Raw genomic sequence first — 6,605 nt, forward strand, 5'->3', positions numbered from 1 at the left:
ACGTGGCCTCGGCATGTTGCGCATTATCGCGAGAACGCGACGTACTATCGCGAGAACAATGTCACACGCCTGTTAAGAAAAAATAAAAACTAAAAAATGGTTGAGTTTAGGAAAAGAACACAGGGAAAGGCTTTAGAAACAAAACAGTGACAAAAACACGGAAAATAACGACAAAAACACGCTTACGACAACAACAAATGGTTGGGTTTAGGAAAGAAACATTGGGTAAGGCTTATTAAAAACAAAAACTTAAAAAACAAAAACGGCAAAAAACGGCCGAAAAATCGCCACACGTGGGGCGCGAACCCCGCTCTCCCAGGTGGAGGAGGCTCGCGTAGTTCTAAGTCCTGCCTCTTCACAAGGTTTCACAAACTTTCTCAGGGGCTGTGGGGCCAAATTATGAAGAATCTTGTTTACTAAACTGACATTTGAAAACACAACGAAATTGTCAAACGTTAATAATTTATATTTCTTCACAATGTTACAGTAATGGTATGAAAAAGGTTTTTTATCTAAAATTCTAAGTGCCTGCTTGTACAAGCTTTGAAGCGGCTGTAACGCAGAATTGGTTGAAAGAGTCCAATTTTTGATGCAGTAAGTAAGATGAGAAAATATCATTGCATGCATATAAAGCTTGGCAGCATCTGTGATCATTTGAGGACGAATATATCTAAACTGTGATAAATTAAATTTAACAGTTTTTATCAATTTTGAAATATGCTTTTTAAACGACAGTGTCCTATCCAACACTACGCCTAAATACTTGACCCACTCAACTTCCTGAATCCTTGTACCTTTTACCACAATTTCCGGTGCATAGTGAAACGTATTCCTTATTGAAAAGAACATGCTGACTGTTTTACTAAAATTTAATGTCAAGCATGATTGTACCATCCAATCTGACATTTTTTCCATCGCTCCCTGGAGCACAGATGCTGCTTTTTGACCTGATTTTGCATGGACATATATTACCGCGTCATCGGCATACATTTGTACATGAACGTCAGGACAGATAGCTGGAAGATCATTTATAAAAACACTGAACAAAAGAGGGCCCAGAATGGAGCCTTGTGGCACCCCAACTGGGCAGTCCAAAAAAGAAGACATAGTGCTCTTAATTCTTGTGCAGTGCTTCATATTCTCTAAATATGATTTAAACCATCGTAATGTCTTGTTAGAAATATTGTGAGTGGACAATTTAGATAGCAGGATGTTATGGTTTACCGTGTCGAAAGCTCTTTTCAGGTCTAAAAATATGGCACCCACCACCCCCCCTTTATCCAACCTGGCTTTAAGTAATAATTACAGTGAGGTGTGTTCAGGTGCATTCTGGGAGTATTGCTATCTTAAGGCAGCGGGAAGTGATCACACCATTGACCAACAAAACCCTGGTCTAAAGTCAATAACGCAGCATTTCGTTGTTATTTTAACAGAGCATTAGTAAAATGCTCCTAGGCTCGTGCACAGCGCGCGCACACTATGCTTGTTACACACACAGGGACGCACAGCAGCACACACACATGCAGAAGATTACATATAAAAATATTACGGTGCAAATCCATCCATCATAATAGCAATGCTCCAAGGTCCAAACGCGCCTGGCTTTTAAAGGGAATGGGAGATGATCTCTGATTGGTTAATTGCATGTTACGCCCAAAACACACCTCTGATTAATGAAGACACTAAGGACAACCCTTTAGAACCAGGCGCCCGGCACACGGACCCTTTTTCCTGCCGTCAAACTAGCAACAGTGGATTTGGACACGCCCTAAACGCACCTGCACCAGGCACTTCACGCCGTGCGCTTAGATCGTTAAAATAGGGCCCGACGGAGTGTTAGCATGGGGGCGTTAGCAAACAATGGAAGTGCCGCCACTCCGAGAATTAGACGTCAATGACGGAGTGGGGGTATGTCGGAATGGGGGGTATGTCGGAATGGATGGCGGAACCCGTTAGCCAGGACCAGTCGGGATCATTTTACCGGCTGTGTCTCAATTGTTTTTGCGAGTAACTATGCAAGCTTTTCACCCAACGCCAATGATATTCCATAATAATTTCTCCTACAATGTTTTGTTTTCACCTCCGTTGACTTATTTTGGTGCGCACCAGAAAGTATCTTGTGTGCATGAGAAAAACAAAAATCGTAATGTCCCTTTAGGGGCTCCATACAATAAACAAATTCTCATGAACGACATAAATAAGTGGAATGTCGTTGTGTCCCTGTCATGTGGTTTGTTGTGGTCATTGTGTTGTCTCCCTCTTTCGAGATCCATTCATCTGATCGGCTGTCTCCATGTTGATGTGGCGCGGAAAAGAATGGAATATAAGGGATTACGATGGAAATAAGTCCTGGACTTTGTCTTGTTACGGCTTATAGATTGCTATTATATTTTACTACTGTATTTGATTCTTATCAAATAAACTAAACTGATATAAATATTACAATCGTGGATATGGTCTTAAGCCTTCTTCATAACTCAAACAATTTACTCAATATTTGACTCAGAAGCAGCTATCCCAATACTATTATGTACAACCTGAATATGACATGATTTTACTTCCTCCAGAGTTGACGGAGGAGGCAGAAAGAAAGGAGCGAGTGTGTTTTCTCAGACCTTTCTCCTTGAACTGAACGTCCATTGACAACTTGCTGTTTTTACCCAGTGTACACAGAGCAAATAATCCTAAACACACACACGCGCACACACACACACATATGGATGGATAAGTCATTGGCTGTTGGCCCAAAGCTCACAAAAGAACGCCAGAGGGTTTAACATGGGTCCAGAGATGACTTACTTTGTGCACTATAGTTCTATCTCTTCCTCTCTTTTTACAAAACACACAACACACACAGTCGTTATACACACACAAACACACACACACACACACAGGCAGACAGAGATAAACAGGAACCTCTCCTGGCTGTTTCGTACCAGCTTGTCCCTTTAATCTGCAATGTGACTTCCCACACTGTCGGTATGCGAAATGCTAAAGGAATGCCAAACAAACATACATGCCTCAACATCACACAGACATTTCAGCAAGAGGGTAGAAAAATGTGGGGAAGGGAGGAGAGGAAAAAGAAGAGCGAGAGAATCAAAGACGAGGAGATAGATCGGTGGCAGGGTGGAGACGAGGCGATGAAAGTTAGACAGAGCGGGAGACTGATTTGAGAGGAACTGTGTTCAAGGAAAAAAGGAAAGAAGACTGAGGAAGAAAGCAGACGGAGATGAAGAGAAATGAAAGGATGTGAAGAGGTAGGAAAAGAAGGGAGAGGAGACAGATGGGTGGGAGGAGAAGGCGAGGAATGAAGGGCGTGACGGGGGGATGGAGCGGAGAGGTATAAGGACTGAGAGGAGGTAAAGCGTGGAGGCGAAGAGCAAGGGGATGAAAGATGAGGAATGGACAGATGGTGGGATAAGAGGAAGGGAAGATGAAGAGGACTGAGAAGAGTAGGGGGGGAGTAGACGAGTGGAAAGAGGATGAAGAAAAAAGGGGCAAAAGAAAATGATAAAGGCAGGACAAAATAGACAAAAGGTGTAAGGAAAAGAATAGATGAAATCAGAGTCAGAGAAGATGAAAGATGAAACGAAAGAGAGGAGGGAGCGCAAAAGAGATGAAGAACAAGAAGAGGACATGCGGAGCCCAAAAAAAGAGGAAGTTTGTAAGTTTACTGATGGATATCCCCTTAAGATGAACCAACTTGTTTTCGAAGAATCAAACAATACAACAGACAAAATCACATGCAACTTAACCCTTGTGTTGTCTTCCCGTCGGACGACTTTTAGTTTTTCTGGATCAAAATTTTAAATTAAAACCGCAAGACACTTTTGTCGCGTTTCTACTCTCTACTGTTGTCTCTCTTCATACTACTCTCTACTGTTGTCTCTCTTCATACTACTCTCTACTGCTGTCTCTCTACATACTACTCTCTACTGTTGTCTCTCTTCATACTACTCTCTACTGTCTCTCTACATACTACTCTCTACTGTTGTCTCTCTTCATACTACTTCTACTGTCTCTCTACATACTACTCTCTACTGTTGTCTCTCTACATTTTTTTTTTTTTTTTTCTACTCTTTTCTATTGTCTCTACACATACCTACTCTCTACTGTTGTCTCTCTACATACTACTCTCTACTGTTGTCTCTCTACATACTCTCTACTGTTGTCTCTCTACATACTACTCTCTACTGTCTCTCTACATACTACTCTCTACTGTTGTCTCTCTACATACTACTCTCTACTGTTGTCTCTCTACATACTACTCTCTACTGTTGTCTCTCTACATACTACTCTCTACTGTTGTCTCTCTACATACTACTCTCTACTGTTGTCTCTCTACATACTACTCTCTACTGTTGTCTCTCTACATACTACTCTCTACTGTCTCTCTACATACTACTCTCTACTGTTGTCTCTCTACATACTACTCTCTACTGTTGTCTCTCTACATACTACTCTCTACTGTCTCTCTACATACTACTCTCTACTGTTGTCTCTCTACATACTACTCTCTACTGTTGTCTCTCTACATACTACTCTACTGTTGTCTCTCTACATACTACTCTCTACCGTTGTCTCTCTACTTTACTCTCTACTGTCTCTCTACATACTACTCTCTACTGTTGTCTCTCTTCATACTACTCTCTGTTGTCTCTATACTCTAGTGTTGTCTCTCTACATACCTTACTCTCTACTGTTGTCTCTCTACATACTACTCTCTTACTGTTGTCTCTCTACATACTACTCTCTACTGTTGTCTCTCTACATACTACTCTACTGTTGTCTCTCTACATACTACTCTCTACTGTTGTCTCTCTACATACTACTCTCTACTGTTGTCTCTCTACATACTACTCTCTACCGTTGTCTCTCTACATACTACTCTCTACTGTCTCTCTACATACTACTCTCTACTGTTGTCTCTCTACATACTACTCTCTACTGTAGTCTCTCTACATACTACTCTCTACTGTTGTCTCTCTACATACTACTCTCTACCGTTGTCTCTCTACATACTACTCTCTACTGTCTCTCTACATACTACTCTCTACTGTTGTCTCTCTTCATACTACTCTCTACTGTTGTCTCTCTACATACTACTCTCTACCGTTGTCTCTCTACATACTACTCTCTACTGTTGTCTCTTACATACTACTCTCTACTGTTGTCTCTCTACATACTACTCTCTACTGTTGTCTCTACATACTACTCTCTACTACTCTCTACTGTTGTCTCTCTACATACTACTCTCTACTATTGTCTCTCTTAATACTACGTCATCTTACAGTGCCGCGTAGCTGCTGCTCTGCCCGGTGCGTTCCAAACAGACACTGAAGGGTGCTTATTGCGTCGGTATCAGACGCTGACAGCCACCGACCAAGCGTCTGTATTTTACGAGTTGAGAGTGAGAACGGGTTGGGTTAGCAGCCGTCGGCGTGCCGCTTCCGTGATTGTCGCTCGCTGGAAACAATCGGCTGAATGAATCTCATCTGGACACCTGCAATAGAGCTCAACGGATACCGTTCACTTTTTTAACGGTGTTACTTCCGGAAGTGTTTTTCCTCCATTCAATATCTTTGATCTTTCATTAAATGCAAAAAAATTAAAAGAGTTTTAAGCCTGGAACCAGGCCAACCAGCTTCGAGATGAATCGTGAACATAACACATTTGATTCGGCGCAAAATAAGATTTTGAAAAAAGGCAAGAGTATATGCCTTCAGTGGTAGCAGCTAGCTAACCGTTTAAGGGTGCAGTAATGTTTCCATGGTAACAGCAAGCTCTGTTACGCTTATGTGGGTGGCTTGTCAGTAGTGTAGTATTTCTCCATGAGATCGCAAATTGTATTAGTTTATTTACATGCTTTTATTTAAGAGAAAAAGTCAAATATTTATGACTGTAGTATTGCATGTCTCATATTGCTTTCTCACATACAGTTTGTGCCTCATAAAGCTCCAAAAATGTCTGCAAAGAAGTTCCTTAGCCATCATGGAAAAAAAAAACGGCAAAACCGTAAAAGAAAAAAAAAATTAAAAGAAACGCCAAAAAAGCAACAAAAACGCTGGAAAAAGCATCAAAGTTTGAAAAAGTGGCTAAAACATTGAAGAAATTGTCAGAAATACTGAAAAAAGCGCCTAAAGCATATTAAAAACCACCCCAAATGTGGGAAAAGGCACCAAAAACGTCTGAAAAAGTGACAGAAACTTCAGATAAAGCGATAAAAACTTCAGAAGAAAGAGACAATACACTCTTGTTTCTCTTCAGGTCATATAAATCTTTCGCCTTTTACTAAAGATTTCCGTGGAGAGGAACAATAAGAGTTTTAAACAAGTTTTTGATGCCCTGCATACTGCAGGGATAAAAAAAAAGAAAGAAGAAAAAAAAATAAAATAAAAGAAGAAAGAGACAAAAACTAGGTGGGCCAACATGTATTGTCAACCTCAATTGATATGCGGGCCGGATCAAAATCTGCGAAGGGCCGGATACGGCCCTCGGGCCTTGAGTTTGACATAATGGGTGAAAATCAAAACCCTTATGTTGAAAATAAATAGGATTTTTACTTCCAGAACCACACTGTTGATAACGAGGAATAAGACGAG

General features: G+C 41.0%; 1 non-coding gene across 1 annotated transcript; it reads left to right on the forward strand.

The window, feature by feature from the left end:
* The first annotated feature begins 6,250 nt into the window (after positions 1 to 6,250).
* On the forward strand, positions 6,251 to 6,364 carry LOC120558241. The gene has a single exon (XR_005639071.1). It is a non-coding gene; the product is annotated as a U5 spliceosomal RNA (small nuclear RNA).
* Positions 6,365 to 6,605: the final 241 nt, after the last annotated feature.

The sequence above is a fragment of the Perca fluviatilis genome, chromosome 4 (genome assembly GCF_010015445.1).
Source record: "Perca fluviatilis chromosome 4, GENO_Pfluv_1.0, whole genome shotgun sequence".
NCBI classification, from domain to species: domain Eukaryota; kingdom Metazoa; phylum Chordata; class Actinopteri; order Perciformes; family Percidae; genus Perca; species Perca fluviatilis.